General features: G+C 42.2%; 1 protein-coding gene across 2 annotated transcripts in view; it reads right to left on the bottom strand.

The window, feature by feature from the left end:
* The window catches only part of LOC144821377 (uncharacterized), a 357,336-nt gene extending 340,965 nt beyond the window's left edge, over positions 1-16,371 (bottom strand). Inside the window, exon 1 of one of the 2 annotated variants that reach the window (XM_078678357.1) lies at positions 16,248-16,371. The gene's annotated coding sequence lies outside the window, so the exon portion shown is untranslated. The remainder of the gene's footprint in view (positions 1-16,247) is intronic. The other variant, XM_078678356.1, reaches the window with a different exon arrangement.
* Positions 16,372-22,479: the final 6,108 nt, after the last annotated feature.

Genomic DNA, 22,479 nt, shown 5'->3' on the forward strand with positions numbered 1-22,479 from the left:
TGCTCATACCAATAGAATCCTTGGGGAAAGGATACTTGCTTACGTGTAGGACTCATTTTTTGGTCACATCCCCACTGAGTTTCATATATATATATATATATATATATTTTTTTTTCAAACAAATGTTAACACCGCACTCCGGGAAGGTGGTTTCGTCAAGCAACTTTTATTTCTTCAGTACACCTTTTACCATCACCACCACCTACGCGTTTCAACCAGAAAGGTCTTACCCTTTAAGAGGCATTGTGGAATTTGTAGTTTATATAGACTAATTACTCCATTTCCTTTTCTTCTATTTACCTTTTTGTAGGTGTATATGGCCAGTAGCAAATACCATATTCACTGCTAAGTGCCCATTCTGCATTGTACGAGAAAGATATCTAGGTATACAATCGCTTACACTGTTTCAGACTGTAAATCAAATCATTCTATCAGTTTCACCTTATCCCATTGGTATCGAATCACAATAGAGGCTAAGTGCCACTATTTACGTTACCCATACTTATTTCATATAGGCTAAGTGCCATCTTGTTATGAGTACAAACTAATCCTATATCTAACTCCCACTTCTTTACATTGGGATTTTCACTTCGCATTTCACATGATGTTCTGCTCTTATATAATTCAATTCCTCTCACTGTGTCACCAATACATTCTCACAAATACATAGCACAGTAATTAATACTCACTTGCTGTGTATTAAAATGGAGACAGTTTTACAAAAGGTCTATTTCAATTGCTCAGTTCATAAATGTACATGTAGTTCTTCATCCCCATTCAAACCTCGGGGCCCACATGAGAAATCTAATGATCTTGACTCCAACCTTATTAGTTGCAACGTTCTGTTCCCTCCTCTCTCATTTTTTTTGGACAGTCGCAATTCCGAAGTATTTCATATCCTTCCAAACCTTTGAGGGATGGGTGCTCATGTGTTTCGCCATCGCTTAGTTCATGTCACCATTCTGAACTGCTCTTATATTCGCCAAAATGCGTTGTGGGGCAGGTTGTGCTCCCTATATACTTGAGTCCATAAAAAATACTCAATGATATAGACGACATAAATAGACTCACATGTGATTTTATCTTTAATAACAAATGTTTTCCCTCTGAAGTCTTGTAGTTCCTTTATTTTCTTGCCAATTTTACAAGCTTTACAGTTTTCACAATAATTAAAGCACATTTGTCACCGCTGTAACCAATTTTCTAATTTCCTCAAGGTGAAATCACTCCTCACTAATAAATATTTCAGTGATGATACCTTACAATGTGTTATCTTAGGCTCACGGCCTATTTTTTCACCAATGACCGGGTTCTTTCTCAACAGTTCCCAATATTTGTTCTGAATTTTCACAATTTTATAATTTTCCTTACTGTAAATTAGTATCATTCTTACCAGGGTTTACTCCTTTTTTGGTTTTCTTTCTTTATCTATTAGTGTTTGAGCTCTTGTTGAAGACGTTGCTAGTTAATTTCCTCTTTTTATATCTCCATGCTTATAGCCTCCATTTCCGCGTCTGTAGAACAGTTTCGGCTATATATATATATATATATATATATATATATATATATATATATATATATACTAGCAGCCCGTACCGACGTTGTCCGGGAGCAAAAGGCTGCTTCAGGGCCGTAGCCCATCCCGACGTTGTCCGGGGATCCCCTGGAGCACAACCACCACCTTCAGGGCCCCCAATCAGCCAAACCGCCACCTTCATGGCCCCCAATCATCCGCACACAGTTCACAGCTCCGCCCCGCGCTAATGTTTCGCCTCCTCCCAGCGCTCCCGCGCTTAACCTACCTCAGCCCGACTTCACCGCTCCTCGTTCCGCCTCCTCCCATTGCTTGAGTCAGCCGCACACGTTCCGCACCTACCTCAGCCCGACTTCACCGCTCCTCGTTCCGCCTCCTCCCATTGCTTCAGTCAGCCGCACACGTTCCGCTCCTCCCTGCGCTTCATCTATCTCAGCCCGACTTCACCGCTGCTGTCCGCCGCTCCTCCCCGCGCTAGATGATGTCAGCACGCACGTCCACGTTGTTTGCTCACATGGCCGTCGCTACTTCTTAGGGACTACTTTTTTTATTGTTTATTTTTTAAATACCGTTTTTTTTCATGTATTTTTATAGCCTATGTCCATCTACAGGACCCCCCCTTTCCAACGCTGTATTGGGTGTTGCGATTGGTTGTGTACTTTTCGAGTTTACCAGGCTCAAAGGACACAGTACTCTCTTTATAATAGGATATGGCGCAAAGAGCCGAAATACAAGGGATAGAACAAGAGAGGGACGCAAGTGGATTTAAGCCAGTGTCAATCTTTGTTCCTCAATCCCCTTGGGATGTAGTTGATGCAATTTCGGAAGCTATGAGCATTGATCTATTAAAATATCGGAAAGCGGACCACCATGACCTGAAGTATAATATCACGGAACAACAAAAGTATGCACTGAAGACCCTAATGGCAGACACGAATATCATTGTGAAACCCTCAGATGAGGGCGGGAATGTGGTTTTAATGACACGGGACTATTACAAGCAGGAAGCTCTGAGACAACTCTCGGATGAGAAGTTTTATAATAAATGTACCAATGAGACCTACCAACAAAGTATCCGAGATTACGATACATTAATCACAAAATGGAACGACCTCCAGATGCTCAATAAGGACGAACATCTGTTCTTACGAACCAACTGTCCCATGACTTCTACATTCTACCACCTCCCGAAACTAAATAAGCATCGAGACTGCCCACCCGGTCGTTCAATTATTTCCTCTATTGGGAGCCTAACAGAGAATATGTCTCGCTTTGTTGACAACACTTTGTTTCCTTTGGTAGCAACTATGGAATCCTATGTGCGAGACACAAAGGACTTCTTGATGAAGATACAGAACCTTGTGTGGGAACCAGGATACCTGTTGATGGTATTAGATATCACTAGTTTATATACTAGAATAGAACATCAACATGGACTGGAAGCTGTTAAGCATGCATTGGGACAACGCCAGTTGCGCTTTGCAAGACATAATATTATGATTCTTGAGTTCGTATACTTTTTTTTGTCCCACAACATTTTCCTATTCGAGGATCAACTGTATATTCAGAAGTCTGGGACGGCGATGGGCACCTGCTTTGCCCCCAGCTATGCGAACTTGTTCGTAGGCTGGTGGGAGGAGCAGGTGCCCAGGAGCTGCGCAGTTGGAGGAAAGGAGGGAAAGGTCATATGTTGGCATCGTTATATCGATGACCTGTTCCTTGTATGGAGTGGCGATTGGGACACAGCACACGAATATATTAATGTGCTAAACAGAAACAAGGTTAACCTACATTTTTCGGGAACAGTAAGTCCGGTGGCAGCGGACTACCTGGACCTGAAGATATTTGTAGAAGAGGGACATCTGCATACACGCCTATTTAGAAAAGAAACTGCTGGCAATTCTACACTCTTTGCCAGTAGTAGCCACCCTCCCCAACTGATTAAAAGTATCCCCTATGGGGAACTACTTAGGCTTCGCAGAAACTGCTCCAGAGAGGCTGACTTCGAAGCGGCTGCTTCGGAGTGCGTATCCCGGTTTAAGATCTGGGGATACGGGGAAAAACTACTAAGCAACACCCTGAATAGAGTAAGGAAAATTGAAAGACACACCCTTTTGACTACTAATCCTGAACGGGGTAGACACAGAGGGGAAACGGGTAATAACATAGGGAAATTCAGAGTAATAACTCCCTATTCATCAGGGGCTGAAAATCTAAGAAAGATGCTAAAAAAGAATTGGCACATTCTCCTAACGGACAATGTACTTAAAGAAGATCTACCGACTCATCCTCTCCTAACTTTCAGTAAAGCTAGATCAATAGGCGACATGCTAGTGACCAGCCACTTTGAGAAATTGCCTCAGAGAATTAACACCTTGAGGGACCAAAAAGGTTTTTACCCTTGCGACCGCTGCAAAGCCTGCGCGGGTAGCAAACGGGTCCTTTCATATATCATAGCTGACACAGGTAGGAAAATGAATATCAACAAATTTATCACCTGTAGCACGCAGTATGCCGTCTATTGTCTACAGTGCCCATGTGGCTTACGCTACATTGGGAGCACGATCAAGGAGCTCAAGCTGAGAATACTTGAGCACCTAAGAGCCATTGACAAAGTGGACCAGGCTTATCCTGTGGCTCGCCACTTTGCGGAGACTCACAAGCAGGACCGCAGTAAACTTCAATACTTCGGTCTGGACATTGTGCCTCCCAATATACGTGGTGGTGATCGTTTACGTAGGTTAAGGAGACTAGAATCTAGATACATCGTAGATCTTTCAACAAAATTTCCGAAAGGTCTAAATAGTGGGGAGGAGATGGCCTTTCATCTGGGGAAATAAATTAACTCTAAATCCCCAATAGTAACAAGAAGATCCAAGATGGCATACCAGTCGGACAAAGCTGTGATAAGACCTTTCTGATTGACACTGGATCTATAATGAAGAGGCCTCACATTAGCATATGAAATAGTAAAAGTCTGTTAGGTGAAGAACAGTGCTATGTGTATATATATATTGTTGAGTTCTCAGTGATAGAGATGTTGTCTATGCTTTATTATATGAAGACACCTTGAGACCAAAAATCTGTAAAAATCTGTAAAAATCTGCAACTATCAAACCTCATTGGTATGAACTAAAATATGATGCATTATCTTTTAAGTTATTTGTTTATGTGATTGTTGGGTGATTATTATTTCTTCACAGAGATGAACTATGATATCTATAAATATAGATCGTTTTTCCTGGATTTTGGAAAATTGTACAATCCTGCCGCCATGCATATAGCATCCAGCCTTATGAACCCTCTAATTTTATTTATAAGTTACTTCTAATGGAATGTTATTGAACTTGAAGTCTTATAATTTGATGGACTGTATCGATCTATCTGATAAGGGACATTAGCCGATCCACGGCTTGATTATCTTTTCCACTTTGGAATATGTATACTATATGTACCACAATCAGAATGGGGTGACTGCCCATCTGTGGGCTTTATGTTATTCACATATATGGTGATGATTCTGTCTTAACAACCGCAGTCAACACTGTAAGATGGCCGCCCCTATTTTGTCTGTGGTATGAGTCCCTTTTCTTTGTTGATGTCCAGAATGTGGGTTTGGCAAAATGTTTAAAAACATGTCGACACTAAACGCAGTGTAACACACACTGACGAAGGCAGCACGCCGAAACGCGTCTGTGTGTGCCTCTCCGCTGAATAAAATCTACCGTGTTGGCAACATTCCGCCCTCTGAGTGCTGTTTTACTCTTTTCCTTGAAGTTTTGGGAGGATTTGGAGCGTCATATATATATATATAGATAGATAGATATAGATATAGATATAGATGCTCCAAATCCTTCAGAAAGAAAGAAATACGGGCGCAAAATTAGGTCTTTAATATTCCTTTATTCTCATTTTGTCAGGTATTCAAAAGCCACACCAACGCAAGAACGAAACGCGTTGGTGTGGCTTTTGAATACCTGACAAAATGAGTACCAGTGAAATATGTTACTTGATGGCCTGTTGTTGTTTGTCAAAATATTGCAGAAATTGTGCATTAAGCTCTAACATATCTTTTAAAATTGGTTTATATTTCATTTATCTTTTGCTGCGGTTGTCTGAAATGCCAGCTCAACTATGTTTTCAGCAAACACATTACCTCAACCTGATCACTTTCAAGACATTGTTGAACCCACATACAATAAAAAAACAACATTAAGTGCATAATTTGCAACATGTAGAGCCACAGTACATATGGGGACATACTTCTCTACCTACAGATGTATTTAATTCAATGAGTGATTAGATGCTCAATAAAAACTTCTCTAAGCCACCTGTTTTACTGTGCCTGTTGGTTGTTTTCAGACTTCTTAAATGTATTGATGTTTCATTATTCCACCCATGAAGCTCCACAATTAATATGTTAATACGTTTGTCTTTCATTTGGGATCATCTGAATAGATACTCCAGGGAGAAACAAGATTGGCAACAAAACCCTGCAAAAGTTTGAATTTCACAACTGGATGCCTGAACAGACTGTCACAAGTTGCTCACTAGAATTAGTACCTTATATGTTCTAAGCCTTCATGAATTCCTTCAGAGTGCTTAAAACATAGGAGGAAAAAATATATCAAAAATAGAAAAAGAGCGTTGAATCCAAATCAGTGAGGTAGGTAGTGATAGAGAATAAAATCTAATTTTGAAACACTAGGAAATCAAAATGTATTTGCTCTATTTCACATATAGGGTAACAGCGGTTTGATTGTCAAAGTAAGTGTATTCATACTTCGATCCTCTAGAGGCCAATGTTCTACTTACATCTAGGATATACGGGTGTATTGCTCCTACTCCTATGGACAGTCAGATGACCATAGTCTGCCCAGAGAATTTTGTTTTTGAAAAGTTTGCTGAAAGAGTTTTTGATACCACTTTTAGGATGATAGGAGAAGTATATGCTGCGATAGTGAAGCATGTCCCCATCACATGTTGATCAACAGCGATATTGCACCATATCCCCATCACATCTTTATCAATAGACTCCACCACCTCGGAATCCAGGGAGACACCCTCAAATGGATCACCTCAAACCTCACCAGAAGAACACAGAGAAGCTGTCTCCCATCATTCACTTCAGAATTCATAAAGGTCATCTGCAGTGTCTCCCAAGGATCTTCCCTCAGCCCCACCCTCTTCAACATATACATATACATGACCCCCTGGTCAACACCATCAGATCACCTCCTACATCATCTCCTACACCGACGACACTCAGCTCCTCCTCTTGTTGTCAGAAGCCCCCCACCACCAAAGCCAACTTGCGTACTGGATGAAGGACAACTTTCTCAAGCTCAACTCGGACAAGAGGGCAGTCCTCATCTTTGGGAACAACACCTCGCCATGGACGATGCATGGTGGCCTGCTGGGCCCTGTCCCCACCCCTACAGACCACAACTGCAACCTTGGCATCATCTTGGACAGCAAGCTATGAAGAAACAGGTAAATGCAGCTTCATCTGCCTGCTTCCATACATTACGCATGCTGTGCAAGATCTTTCGGTGGCACACAGTAAACAGCAGAAAGACCATCACACAGGCCCCTGTCAACATCAGGCTGGACTACAGGAACACACTCAACATACGAATCCCCTCCCACCTCCTGAAGAGACTGCAGGCAATACAAACCTCAGCAGCAAGACTTATCCTCGCCCTCCCCGGATGGACCCACATCACAACACACCTCAAGAAGCTACACTGGCTCCCGATCGAGAAGAGATGTCAGTTCAAGTTGTTGACCCATGCATACAAAGCCTTGTACAATGAAGGACCCGCATACATCAACAAACGCATGACCTTTCACCAACCGACCAGACACCTACCTACCTATTTCTTCCGCACACACAATCCTCGGATTTGCCAAGGCAGCGGGGAGGATGCTTCTTCTCACACCTGGTGACCAAAGCTTGGAACTACCTGCCTCTACACCTCAGGAATGATTCAAAGTGTTACACTCTTCTTCATCACACAGCAGTACCTCAAGAAATGATCTCTAGTAACAATGTCTTTTATCTCCAGATTAAGCATGAAACCTGAATTTGTCTAAAGTGACTCTAGGCACCTAACATTTGGGGAACTGCTTGGTAAACTCTGTGAAGATCCCAGAGGCCGCCCTTGATTTCCAAATAGCAATTACTGACCAAGTACAGACCCCATTATGAGTTCCCTGTTATCTCTGCTTGGGAATACCGGGACCGGAATTAACGAAAACAAGCAGTATCTCCCTGTGATATAATAGGGATTACGTATAATTTCCCCTGGAATGGTGATTACCATGTGGACCCGTTAATATCGGGTCCATTTCTGCATGTTTTCCCATCTTCTGGGAGAAATAACAGGCCAGGTGGCAAATGCTGAGGGGGCTATTTCCTTTGTCCCAGGGAAGGTGAAAGGGGGCCAGGAGGAACTGGGTGAGAAGGTTTGTTTTTTCTTTAGCCAGGAGGAGTGTCTTCTGCCCCCTGAAAGCTAAAGGTTGCAGGAGGAGGTGTCGGGCAACATTAGACGCCTACAGCCCCAGCAGCCATGTTTTTTGCTCTGCCTCTTGGATCTGAAATGTCATTCCATTCCAAATCGGCCAGGCTCTATCCACTCTCCTCTCTCCAAAGATCTGAAAACCCAACTCTTCAAGCAGTAACCGGACCACCCATAAAGAGATCCCCCCCCCCAACCTTCTCTCCCCACCGCCTCTCCCATCTGTACGTCGGTCAGTCCCTTTGCTGCCTCATATGACTCAGGGCAACACCACTCTCACACCTAAATAAACCCCACAGATTATGCTGAATTGCTACTTCCCCACCCTTTCCATTCATTCAGGTAAAATAAGGTGTAATCATTATATGTGGTAAATAACCTATCATGTATAACACTCTGTTGCCTGGTACTTAGGTTGACACTACATAAATCACATACATTCATATCTCATAACAGTTCTCACTAATTGGCACTATAAAGACGTCATCTCAGATTAAAGTCGATAGTGTTAAATGTGCAAGGATTCTGACCAAAACACCCACACAGGACAGATGCTCATTATCAGAATGGAAGCACTCTTGCAGGTGACACCAACCCCCTGTGCTCTCAATCTGGCTCCTTCGACGACCGCCAACATCCAGGCCGTGAACTTCACACAGGTCATTGGAAATGATTCAGCTCACAGGCTCTGCAGAACAAACAAGTTACTCACTGCTGAGACGTCTTCTCCAAAGGACCTGACTTTATTGCAAACCACAAATATGTGTTTGTTATTCCCTGCGTGATTCGAATACGACCAGTCCATGACATCACTCCTCAAGGGGATAAAAGATCTTTTGTTGTGGTGTGGTTTAAGGGGAATAAAATTGTTTGCCTGGGTTTGCTTAAGTGTTGTTGATCCAGTGGGAGTTTTCTAAAGTTATAATTCATCGTTATCCATTCACTGTCATGTGTGCTTCTAATGTGTATTCATTCCTTTCCCGTGTTTATTATTTGTCCTTCCCTGCACATTTGTTTCACAGAAATGCTCCTACATTTTTGGAAGTTTGGATTTTCTTGTTTATTTTTCAATTCTAACATGAAACAAACGCATTTGTTCCAATACTTAGCGAAAAAGACAAAGTTCATGTAAAGTATTAAAAAAACATTAAAATATGTATCAATATAAAAATATATACAACTAATACTACGTGCCAAAATTAATTAAAGTGTGCAGTTTTCGTGAGAAAAAAAAGACAACATACAAACGCAATCGGTGGAGCTAGTATGCACTGTCGTTCTTTTTTAAATGGAAATAATGATTCCATGTCATGAAGCATTAGTAGAACATATTCAAAGTATCATGTGATTGTGTTTAGATCGGAAAGGAGACAGGAGGGTCATACAATGCAGTGAACTGAACAGAACGAATAAGATACACCATAATTTACTCTCTCCCTAGAATGTCTTCTGCTTTCAGTAGACTTTAAGGGTCGGTGGAATCAGTTATTCCACGTCATCATTTTTTGTTTCTTCAGTCTTCACTCTCTTTCCTGTGATTGATACTTGTTCTTTTAAAGTTGTGCTTTACTCCTTGCTTTCCATGTAGGTAACAGTGGAGCTTTGAATATCTCGTGCTGTTTAATCCCTCGAGTTGCTTGGAGAGGTTTGCCTGCTATGAGAGGTCGCCCTCCTGTTTCTGTATAGAGATATGAATCTGTGCCAACCATGCCCAGAGTACTCACATTCACGATAACGTCTACTTCTGTTTTATTTAGCATTTCTTGTAGCAGGTTTTGCCATTTTGTAGTGCTTTGAGTAACAGTTGCTTCTATTACACAAATCAGGCTCGCATTCTGAGTTCACCATTACCCCCGTTGGAGAGGCTGGAATAAATGATTCCTGGCAGTATTTCCCTGTAAATGAATAGGCATTACAGGTTAAAGTCACTATAATTGTAAATTACCTATTGAACCCATAATTAGTGGGTCTTTTTTGCAGTTTTTCCCCGAATTACCCAAGTTTACTGCTGCTCTGAGCCAGTGGTAAATGTATGCTGGGGAGGGAGTCTGTGCAGGGTAAGGCGGGGGGTGGGGGGCTGAGGGGTGGCAGGTAGGTGAGAGGGAAGTATTGGGGGGTCGAGGGTACTGGGTGGGGGTTGTGGAGGGCATCTTCGTGGTGGGCAGGCTGTGGCATCTATGGGTACTGCATTGTCTGCTCCACCCACCTAGTGTTGGACGGGGCGGGGCTGTGCATCTACCTGCAATCCTTTGCCCTCTCCCAGCCAAGAGTTTTTCAGGTTGTGAGTCCACACCTGGAAAACTGGACCACTCGGGGCGGACTGGACCAGTTTTCTTCCATGAATACTGGTCCAGCCAGCTCTTGTACTCAGTGGATCGACTTTGACAGGATAATGGCATAAGTTAGCCCCTTCTGGATTCTAGATCATGACATGCATTTACACATAGATTTCAAGAGTCAATGTTCCATGTAAGTCTTCTGGGAAATAGGAAACACTTTAGCATATTACCACCATAGGTGCAACATAGAACCAACGAACAATATAGTAGTAGTCTACCAGAAATTTGCATGAATGCTATTTTACAGAACTTCCTAAAAACAGTGTTGCCTTCTTATTTTTTTTATTAAACTATTTCAATAAATAATTATACAGGACTAAGGCTCATAAGAGTCCATGTTACAGAAAGGTCGAACTCAAAGAACTGATTCACCAAGATATTTAGGTAGGCACGTGAAACTAATATGTGGGGAACATGCATCATCTGAATGCAGAGCTCACTGTTGATTCACAAAGCCAGCTATGCATGCAGGGGTGGGCGGAAGTTACACGCCACCTGTACAATTACAGACGCAGGAAATGCTACATCGACGAGCAGGGGTAGGTGGCAATTGTGCGGGCACTTGTGGAGGACAGCTGAACATTCAAACTTTATGGATATGCACACATTTTTTCTAATGTATTTGCCCATCTAAACTTCCACCAAAATGACCCAGGTGTTTGTGCTAACGAAAATGTGTGGGAAAGAATGTTCTACAGTAATCTCCAATTTCAATCTATGCGTGTATTTGGGAAGGAAAAACATTTCATAGAAAATTCTGTTTTCATGAAAAGAAGAAAGGAAATAAAAATATATTTATGAGATTCCACCAGTTTCCTACGCCTACATAATATATGAAACGTGGAGATATTTTACAAATAATTAGGGAAACGTTGTACTCCAGTAATGTATATAAAAGCATCTATTTGCATGCATGTATTTAAAAAGCCGCAGATAATTTACATGTCTGTATCAGGTAAGCACATAAAGCCCTGGCCCTGAATATGACATGCAAATAAACAAACATATATTTCGAAATATCACGATGGTGCTACTGATCCTTTCTTTTAAATTAACAGACGTTACCCAAGTGCACATCACACTCATTGCTCCTTGTTAATATTGTTGAGGCACGTTTTGCCAAACATTAATGTAAATTGTTACCTGGAAGACAATCTACAGAAGACAATGCCCTGCGTTCTTTAATTACACCCACAAACCCCCTTCCCTGATGCTTCAACTTCCTAAATTCCCCCTCGTGTGCCTATCACCATGGCAATTCCGATGGCCTGGAGAATGCTCGCATGGACCCTGGTGATCTGCAGCAACACATATTGTGTGATCTATAACATATATACAGCACACTTACTTTTACATCACACATAATTAGATAAACGTAAGTAAATAGCACATATTAAAAAATAAATGGACTTTGCAAAACTCACAAGATATTTAGTCAAATATAAAAGCTGGGATTAGAAATAGGCCTCCTGATGGGGGTAAAATAAATCACACCCACAAGACCAAAAGTGATTGTATTGTGTTGTGTTGTGAGTGCTCTTGCCAGTGCACACTTGGGGGGCATAAGCTCGATGTTTTTTTGAAATGTGCATATGTGGTCCAGTGGGTGGAGTTGCACATGAGCCACCTAATCTCTGCCGTGATTCTTGTGTCTAACCTCTTCTTCCGCCCACTGTTCAGGCTATTTCTGGGTACTTGAATCAGTTCATGTGGATCACAAAGACATCTTGTCTAGGCAGCTCACAAGGATGCTTCTGCTTGAATTCCTGGTGGCATGAAGCGGACTGGTGTAATACTTCAGCCACATAAGCAGTTGCACCTCAGTGATACCAAGAGGAGCTCTGATGTTGTTGCCCTTCACTCAGAAAGCACTGCATGGCAGAGACCAAATGCATGGTAACCGGAAGCCCTAAATTAAATTAAACATAAATGTATGCCTCCAACTATCCTACAAAGGAGATAGCTTTTATCAGTTGGTTTTACCACTTTGCTGTCTATATGCTAATCTACCCAAGGCTCCTCTTCTTTGTTCATGCTCCATCTGCTCTCTGAGGCCACCCTAAGGTGATGTGGGGTACTTTACAAAAGCCTCAAATAACACAAAATAATTTAAATAAAACAAATTCTGTAATAGGTCTGTTCCTCGTCATGGTTCGTCACTTATTTTCCCTCTCTTCAGTATGAATTAAAACATATATGTATGTATGTTTGTATGTATGTGCATATATGACTTGTAAAGTGTGAATCTGGTTACAAAGCAATGGAGTGCTGTACATGATGGTATTTTCCATAGTACAGGGCAGGAGGTTGAGAGGCTGGACGATCACATTAATTTAGAAATACAAGCATAGAGTGTTAGTACTTGCACACACTATGCTGAGTATGTATACAGCCCAAATCCAGCAAAGCCGCAAAGCCACAACACACCTGGCTTGGAAAAGGGTAAACACCAGTCCACCTGTTAGGTGTGTCGAGTCTTTGAGGATGAGTTTTGCATAAGAACTCAATAAATATATACAAAATGATGAGTTTACGGAAGAAATAGCTTTAACCCCTCACTATAAAACGACAGGTTATCCAAGAGGACAGAAGAACCACAGGATAGTTTATATTATATTTATAATACCCATGAAGAGGTATTTTCTTTGCCATTGGATGATACTTCCTCGCTGAGAGAGGAGTTTAGGAATTATTACTGCTATTACTGAATTATTGAGCGCGATTTTGCTTTCTCTCTCTCCCCCTGTTTCATTATCATTTGTTTCACTAGGTCATTTCAATTCATTTGCACGGCCAGTAATATTATTAACATAGATGTAATGCTAAATGTTGACACCTCCAGCACAATTTGAATGTAGCCAGCTTTACATTTCTTTCAAGCAGCAGCACACAAAAGAATACACAGGCCTTAGTTTGACATTCCCATTGCCCTTAATGGGCAGTGTACCATTGGCCAAAATAAGAACCTACCTCAAATAATAAATAGTTAACCTAAAAGCAACTAAACAGACCTGTGCAGTTAGGCTTAACGTAGAGGCAATGTGTAAAGTATTAATGCAGTACTCAAACAGTAATAAAGTGAAATACAACACAAGAAAAATCCAAAACCAATTTAGAAAAATAAAGACTATTTTAAAAAATAACCTGACATCAAAACAACAGAAATCCAATAAGTAGGACTGGAGATATGAACTTTGAACGGTTTACGTAAAAATAGTGGCAAGAGGCGTGAAGCGCCAACTGCGGGTATCTGGTCGCAATGGACCAGGACAAAGTCACAAGTTCAGGACAACCACGATCAAGCATGGGCTGGGTAAAGTACCTGGTTTGTCCTGCTGGAAGTTGTACCTTCTGAGTTTGATGAGAGTACTGCATGGTGTAGCTCTGTTGGACTCTCTGTTGTTCTGCATTGGATCTGGTAAGGCTCGTAGGGCCATATGTCCCAACACATTTTCCCATAGACAAAGAATGGGGAAACCCCTTTCATACATATGGCCCTTAGTTAGGAGCTGTGCAGCTCTGTGTCGAATTTGATGAAGCCTTCGGTGAGGACCTGTGTGGCATGGCTCTGCGGAGCTCTGTGAGGCTTTTTGTTGCTTTGCATTAACCAGGTGAGGCTTCCAGTAAGGAGCTGCAGGGCATGGCTATCGGGGGGCTCTGCTTCACTCAGCGCTGGATCTAATGTAACCTTCAATTAAACAGAGAAAAATGCACTCTGAGTCCAAACAGGAACCCAGGCACTTGAGGACAATACGGAGGCACAGGATTTACTCCCGCAGAAGGGACCGGGCAGATCCAGTTGCGTCTGGCCAGCTGGGAAGCAGGAAAGGCCTGTGGAAAATTATTGTATTCCTGTAATTCACACAGGAGGTCAACCACTTTAACAATGGTCAGCAGGAGTTAAATGTGCAGGGTCCTATGGCCAACAAAAACAGGTTAGCCATAGGAAGCTAAAAATCTGGAGGAATACTAAGCGAAAGATGGCAACGTCCCCCAAACTGTTGTATAGACTGCAATGCATACCCATGGACATTCTTTGTTATTTAAAAAAAATTGTCCATGGACATTCCTCATATTTTTTTTTTAAAAAAAGGATTCCATGTTATAACATTTGATTTTAGGGAGTGCACTGCTGGGCTGAAAAACACTGTACGCTTTTCCATACTACAGGGACATGGGCTGCGGGCAGTAGCACAGCTCGGCCCCTTTCGACCCTTGCAGCAGTACGGGGTAGCAGATAATCCTCCCCTGACTGGTTGAAGCCTGCCCTAACCCTTACCCCATCGAATGTGTCACCCCTCATCAGACCTCCCACTGGCACTTTGAGCCTGCTCTGAGCATGCGGTGAATGTCAGTATTTTTGTCTACAGAATGGGGGGAAACTGCACGGATAAGGACCTCCCATTAACGGGTGCATGTAGTTATTCCCCATTCCTGGGAGAACATATTTATTATTTTAGCTAAAAATAAAATAGACCCATTGCCTTGGAAGTCCCTGACATTGAACGTGGCGGCCAGGGCCGGACTGGCCATAGCAAGCACCAGGCATCTCCCCGCTAGGGTGGGAGGCGGTTTTGGGTCCCTGGGAGCCGTTTTTGTTACCGGGGGTCGACAAATTGGCCCCTGTTAACAAAATCGGCCAAAACCGGCCCACGCAAATTGCTCAGCTGCACTCCCGCTCATCCCAGGGGGGTCGGCTGAGCAGTTTGCCAGAGCCGGTTTCTGTTCCCAGTCCGGCCCTTTTGGCGGCGTGTTCACATCCAGTGGAAGGCCCTTCACTAAGATTAACTGCTCATCTTTCAGTTGTTTATTTCTGTATTTGGTAGTTAAACTAGTACTAATAAACTGACACCTTTATTTTACCCAGACAGCACTACCATTTAAAATACAAAATAAAAATGATGTAATAGTATACAAAAATGTGCCATGTTATTGCGCATAATTTGCCTTTTCTTGCTACATAATGGAGTCAATCCTGCCACATAATTTAGTGCTTCCTCGCCATAATTCCAGTGACCTTGTGTATACTGTAGTAGGCAGAAAAGTAAATGTGAATGACACAGTAACAGACCAATGTATGAAGAAGGCTGGCTGAAAGCCCCAGTAAGTATATTACACACACAATTTTAGTGAAATCAAAAAGCCTTGGCTAACGTCAGAACTGAATAAGGTGTGGTCCTTTATCATGGATCAGCTTCACACAAGCAATATAATGTTTAGTCTAATCCTAAAAGATATTACCTATATCATTTTTTTCAAAGCAAGACGGCATACATTTTTGCACCATATTCGGAGTAAAGAATTGTATTTGCAGCCTTTCCTCTGGCTCCCTTGTTTAAACACTAGTGAAAGGTTACGCGCTGCTGGTGTGTGGAAACGCCTAAAGACGAGAAAGGGGATCATGGATCAGTGAACTGAGGGATGGAGTGAAATGTGGGTCGGTGAATGCTCCCCTATGCTGCTGTGACCTTCATTCGCACCGACTCACCGCCCTGCTATAAGGACGCGCTGTTACATACACACACTGATAGGAAAACACTGCAGGGAGCACAATCAACGCTCAGCCGACTTCTCCACCTTGCAGCAGCATTAAGATATCAAAAGAGCAAAAAACCCAGAGCAGCTGAAACAAGGGGACTGCGGGTATGATTGTGAACTAGGACAGTGCTTTGCGCTGCAACAGGTTCGTTGGTAGTGCCTCGATACCCTCTAACGTAAAGGCGGAAACGATCCGAAATAAGGCATAAGAAGTACAAATTGACCAAATCGTGGACAACTTCACCACTAAACAAACTTTAAAAATAAGCAAAAAAGTTACACAACATTTAGACAATGGAGGAAAGGTTGTTTTACCTGCTGTTTCAGTTCCGTTCAAGGTGTACGGCGCCTGCCTGATGGCAATCTCCCCATGGTGTAACCTGTTACCCAGAGTGAGTGATAAATATGCGAGAACGCTCTCTCCGACGGGGAGTTTGCATAGCTCTGTAATGAGCGGCTGGAGCTGGATTCATTGGGTGTGCTAGCGTCACGTGACCGCGGATGAAAATAAAGTCTTCCGAAGTTTGCTCCTAAAGCTTCTTAGAAAACGTAACCCTTTGCCTGCAGGCTGCTCGCAGAACCTAGCTGGAGGAATGTGCAAGCCGAGCTGGTTTTGTTTTGCAAGTGAAAAAAATGCTTCATAAATGTATTCCTTATTTTACATGTGGCGACCATGCACTAGCAATAACGAGCTCCGAGGAGACTTTAGCGTTTACCGACATTTGCATCATAGAGCACACATGAGCCACAGATGAGTGTTTCTGAAGGATTCTTTTAGACAATTAATTTTCAGTGAGATCTTTAAGCTGCGTGGGTGTAACTAGGACTAATGTAAGTTTACATCTTCATTCTCTATGCCATATTGACAAATTACATTTTGCGCTCAAATTGACGTTCAACAAAATAATCACAAATGTTTTTTTCACCAAGATAAAACAAGCACTGAAAAAGACACTAAGGGGCTCGATTGCGAGTTTTAGCGGTGCGGCGGTGGGACCGCTTGGCCGCCGCACCGCCAAACCTGCATGAGAACTACCCTCCGTATTATGACTTTTTTAGTCATTGACGGGTGGTTTCTTTGGTGTTCCCATGGCGGTTAACTGAACTACTAAATGTATCCCACCAGGGGCTGCCTTAGACATGTGCAAGCTGTGCACCTGCACAGGGCCACCAAACCCCAGGGGCCATCATGCCAATATATATCCTTAATATAATAATCCTCTGAAGATGGATACATATTTGCGTGGTGGCTCCTGGCAGGGATTTGGCGGCCTCCAGCTCTGTTCCACTTCCAAACACCCTGACCCCCCACTCTTCACTGGCCTCCGCGCTCCGCCCCGCCCGGACCACCTCTTCCGGGGCCCTTTACCTACTGTCCCTGCCCAGGGCTGCCATGAGCCTAGAGCCGCCCCTGATCCCACCCAATTAATTTAGGGCTCAGTGCTAAACTCTTGTGGCGTTATCCGCTCAGCGCGGGAAAGGAAGCGATTACTTTTTGTTTAGTAACCCTCACACACCCTAGTGGTTTCATGCTTCATCTGTAGTGTAGTTCCTATTATCCCAATAGGCTCTGCGCATTGGAATAATATCTTCAATAGTATAGACCTAGGGCAGAGGTTAACTAGGTCTTCTACTGACGATATTAGACTTAAAGTTTTGGGTTTGCCAGCTAGCTCATAGTTCACTAGAAACTTTCTCGAATAGGCAAGGAGGAGTTTAACTTCCCTGGATAGACAAGAAGGGATTTAGTTTCTGACAACCATAGAACATGACAACTTTGCTCTCCCCTAATCAAGAGTATATCTCTAGAGTCGTGTGAAAACAAAAGACAACTTATTTTACTCAGTCAGTTCAGTGCATTCTTAGTTTCACCAGATTGTAGAGAAAAGGAAGAGACGGGCGTGTTCAATAAAAGATGTTATTTATTGATCAGTCTCTTTTATCGTACAAGAGAAATGAATCGATATTATTGCGATACTTATGGTTAAGTAAAGTGCATACAATAAAAGCAGATGTATAAAATAATACTGCAGAAGCATTGATATGGTTTCTAAGCCATATGATATTTAAAATCGATAAAATAGATATATACATATATACATTGACTAATCATACTCAACTGGTGCTTCTAACCACGCCTACCCCAGTGTACCTGACCTAAGCCTAATACGTGGGCGGGAGTAGATAAGTAGCAGTTTAAGTTAAGTTTGTTTTGCCAAGTGACTGACTCAAGAATTCTCTGCAAGGGGTTGTTCAGTTCTGTACCTGAGATCTAGAATGGTTGAGGGCTGGTATCTCTCGTCTCTGGTCTTGATATTCCAGCTGCCTGCGAGGGCCGCTTGGAAGCGCCGGAGCTGGATTTCTCGGCAGGAGAAAAACAGTGTCTCGTTCTCAGCGCGTCAGGAAGGCGGGGCAGCGCGTGTGGGCTTCGCTCTCTGCTGGGCTTCTCAGCACGTCTCGCTGCTCCGATCTCGTCACCACCGCGTGTGTTTGCTTAAGGCAATGTCGGTAATATTTATACCTGTAAGGTGTCGAGATTGACGTAAGGATGGACATAGATACGTCAATAAGGATGTCATACGGACTGGTCGTTAGCACATTCTTTACTGAAGTTCTCGGTGAAATCAAAACAATGCCCGCAGGGATTTTCCCAGGTTGTCATAGGTTTGATTTGTTTTGAGAGCTCCGTATGCCTTATCAGGGGCTGGAGGAATAGTGCTTGCCTAATTAGATGGCAAGCGTTATGACCTAATCAGATAACGCGTTCCTGTGCCGTGGTGTGGCTTAATCAGATAACGTTTTTTTGCACCGTGGGATGGCTGCTAGTTAATTATTAACCAGAACAGGGTCAGGGATAGGGGGATCGATACAGAACCTATAGGAATACATCACACCCACTCCACGCTGACTATGTCCATATTTACAAATCTAGGCATAGTAAATATACAGTAGTGTATGTGTATACCGTACCACCCCAAAATACATCCATATGCATTTTGAAATTATGTAATATACGAGAAAAAAATAATCATAAGCATTATATGCACTCAAGCAGTAGAAAAATGCTAAATTAATCACGCATATTCATACATCATTATTAATAAAATATCGAAAATAACACATGAAATGGCTCTTAATACAGAAGAAAAAGTGCGAGACCATTTCATCACAAAATAAAATATCTATGAACAGGCCAGAGGGCAGCTAATGACTCTAAAGGTCCTAAAATAGAAATATAGTTCTCTAAAAATAGTTTCTACTTTAAGCAGAAGATAAGTGTCCCGAAAAATTGCAAAATATTTTGGGGCCGCTGAAAAATTATGTTCCGCTGTCCGTAAACTGGAGAATTTTTTTTTCATTGTACTGTATTATCAAAATTGAAGGCCAAATTCAGGGTGTTGGGAACGCCTTGTGCTAGCTTGCTCAAAAGTCATTATTTCTGCTCTGGTGAGAACATCATATCATTTAGACTCTCGAAAAAGCTGTCAACAGCTTCCTGTGAAAGTTCCATTAACTCGGAAAAAGATGTTACCATGCATTCATGAGCATGATTGCCTCCATTGATGTTTTGATCAGCATAGCTGACAGAAGGTCGTACCTGATCGATGCTGCTTTCATCTTGAACCTCACTACCCCTCAATCGTAGTGGTGAAGTCTCCACGAATGCCGTCATCAGGATTGGTAGCCGCTGGGGACAGCACAATGCATGAGCCGTGACCGGACCCAACAAAGTTTCTGCATCCATTGGCGCATCCGATTGTAGCGTCAGACAGGTGTCCAACACGCATTCTTCTCCGCATAGCAAGCACCTTAATACAGGTAAAACACAGCTTTGCCACATTGGTCTAAATGAAAAAAACCAAGTCATGTTCAGGTCTCTAAGTCGGGACAGTCCAAGGATTTTAGATATCCGGTCCCGGTATCCAATGGCTAGGATTGTTTCTTCCCTTGTCGCAGGTGTTTTGTCTGTGACACGGTTTGCCATAGCAAAATAACAGAATCAAAAATAGGATTCCTGCCACTAGTCCCAAAAGGAGAGGAAGTCCACCAAAGATGGAATGGACAAAGTCTGGAAAAATACCCAGAATGGCTTTGAATGGTGTTAGAGCCCCCGAAAACACTCTCTTAAATACATTTGTGACTCCACTGGTATCAGAAATATTTAAGATTTCGTTCAGGATTTCTGCGAAATGTATGGGGGAATTAGTTGATAACAATGAATGAATCTCTGCCGTTGTCCTTGCAACTTGGAGATCATACGTTTCTTTTGATGACGTGAGCCTGGTCGGCGTCTGAAGGAGCACAGTTTTCATTCTGCTTAAAGTATCAACTCTAATGGAAGAAATTTTCAAATTCGGCCATAACCTTGCCTCCCTGTCTGGCATTGCGCTGGGGAACAATACTCGTTCACAGCACATGACCTTCGCAGTCGTAGTTATGAGATAAGCTATTCCGGGCACTAAGCTACAACATCTGCGGTCTACAATTATAATGTAACTCCCGTTCGATAGTCTCCTAAAGAATGGTTCTATTTGTGTCGCAGGTGTGCCTAGCTGGTGACATGAAAGATTATTTGAGGACCCTTCACATGCTCCGTGTAAACTAATACCATTACACAGAAGTGTACCGCTTAGTGACATTGCACAATTATTGCCACTAAGAAACACTTTCCGGCCTTTATTACTGACACATGCATGTGAATAGGGCAAGTTCCATGTTGACTTAATGTACCCTTTACCCAATTTTTCGTACATGCCAGCCTGTATATATTTTTGGCAGTATTGAAACCTGAAAGTAGATATTGGAATATTAATTATTCCATGTATTATCCACTCACTGACAGGTCGTTCTGACATTGTCAATGGTAATCTCTCGAGTTTCTCAATGCTCAGGATTGTATAATCAGCACCCTTCTGTGCCATACTGATTTGTTTATCAGTAAGGTTAAAGATATTGAACAGTGACGTTGTGTTGATTAAACGCCAAGGCACATAGCCTGAACGCAGATTTTGTAACGTCCAGCCAAGTTGTACAATAGAACGCAATTGGGACTGACCGTGTTGTAATAACAGTAAGTCTTGCGATATTATGTCGATTGCTGAAGACACAATGCTGTCCAAAGAGTATATTCTGGAGGACAGAGTCATTAACCCATTGTCCACTACAGAAAGTGATTTTTCCAAATTAATACGGTCAATTTCCCGTATACTCTCTGACGTTTCAATTTGAGTTATTTTCCAGGCTTCGTTATAAGCTGCATATACAGAGGCTGCTATGAAGTGTTTTTGACGCTGTTTGCGCGGTCCCATAATGAAATCACGCAAGTCAGCACCATCAGTAAGTAAAGTTAGGTGTTGCTTAATTTCTGACAGTGTGGATGTTTGTAGCCATTGAAGGCAGAGCTTGCCCACACTGTACGTGGTAATTATCCTTGGATGTTGTCTTTGGGAATATCTAGGGTCTGGCCTGGTCAATTTGAACCCCTGGATTTTGTTCAGGAATCTGTCTTGACAGTTATTAGTATCTGTGGGCCAGATCAACCACTTTTTCCAATCTGGATGTGTTCTGTTTTGACTTAATATATGGTTTACGTCTATCTCCTCATCTGTAGAGCTATTACTGTTCATTGTTGGCTTTGGAATAGACGGTTTGTTTAACTCTTTGATTTTGGCTAGGCCAAGACAGGTAGTTTGTTGAATAGTGTCATTCAAAAATATAATTTGTTCTGGGATCATGCAGGCTCTAAACAATGATTCTATACCTTGTACTTGCCATTCCTTTGTACCCCAAACACTTTTTACTTCAACATTTTTGTCCCAGTAATCAAAACCAAATGTACTCATTTGTTCAAAAAACGAGTCTGAATATATCAATTTAGTGTTTGTAAGCATGGTCTTTGTACCTGTCTTATTTGATAATTTGTAATAAAATGTTTCTGCATTACTTGTGTTGAACCCTGAAAAATATGAATATTTGTCATAAAAAGTTCTTGAGCTACCTTTTGGAGGGGTTGCACAGTGTTCCCATTGATTATAATTTAAAACATTTCTAGGTTGTGCAGATTTATGCAGATAATGATTACTATAGTGATTATAGCAGAACATTTTATCATAATTAGATGAACCCTGCAAATAATCATGTTTTGTAAATTTAGCAGACATCACTAGATCAGACATCATATTATTAATGCTTTCAACGTCCCAATCATCAGCAACTGAGCTCGGTTTTACAAAGTCACTCAATGAGATCTTGATTTGATGTGGATACTTCAGGATTTCAACCGGACCATAGATTTCATAATCAGTATTGTCCCATGCTACACCGCCTGGTATAGGATTGGCTGTGAAGTTTACTGAAGAAAGTTCTCTTTTCTCGACGTGCGAGGACGTGTGTGGTTTGAGGATCAAGTTGATTTTCTGGCTTGCTGTGTCCATTTTAGCATATTTTCCCTCAATGAAGTGTCCCAAACATAGTACCATGATGAGCCAAAATATGAGGATAAGTGCACCTAAGGCCACCCAGAATTCAATCCATGGAGAAATCAGAT

This window comes from Lissotriton helveticus, chromosome 2_2 (genome assembly GCF_964261635.1).
Source record: "Lissotriton helveticus chromosome 2_2, aLisHel1.1, whole genome shotgun sequence".
Lineage (NCBI taxonomy): Eukaryota > Metazoa > Chordata > Amphibia > Caudata > Salamandridae > Lissotriton > Lissotriton helveticus.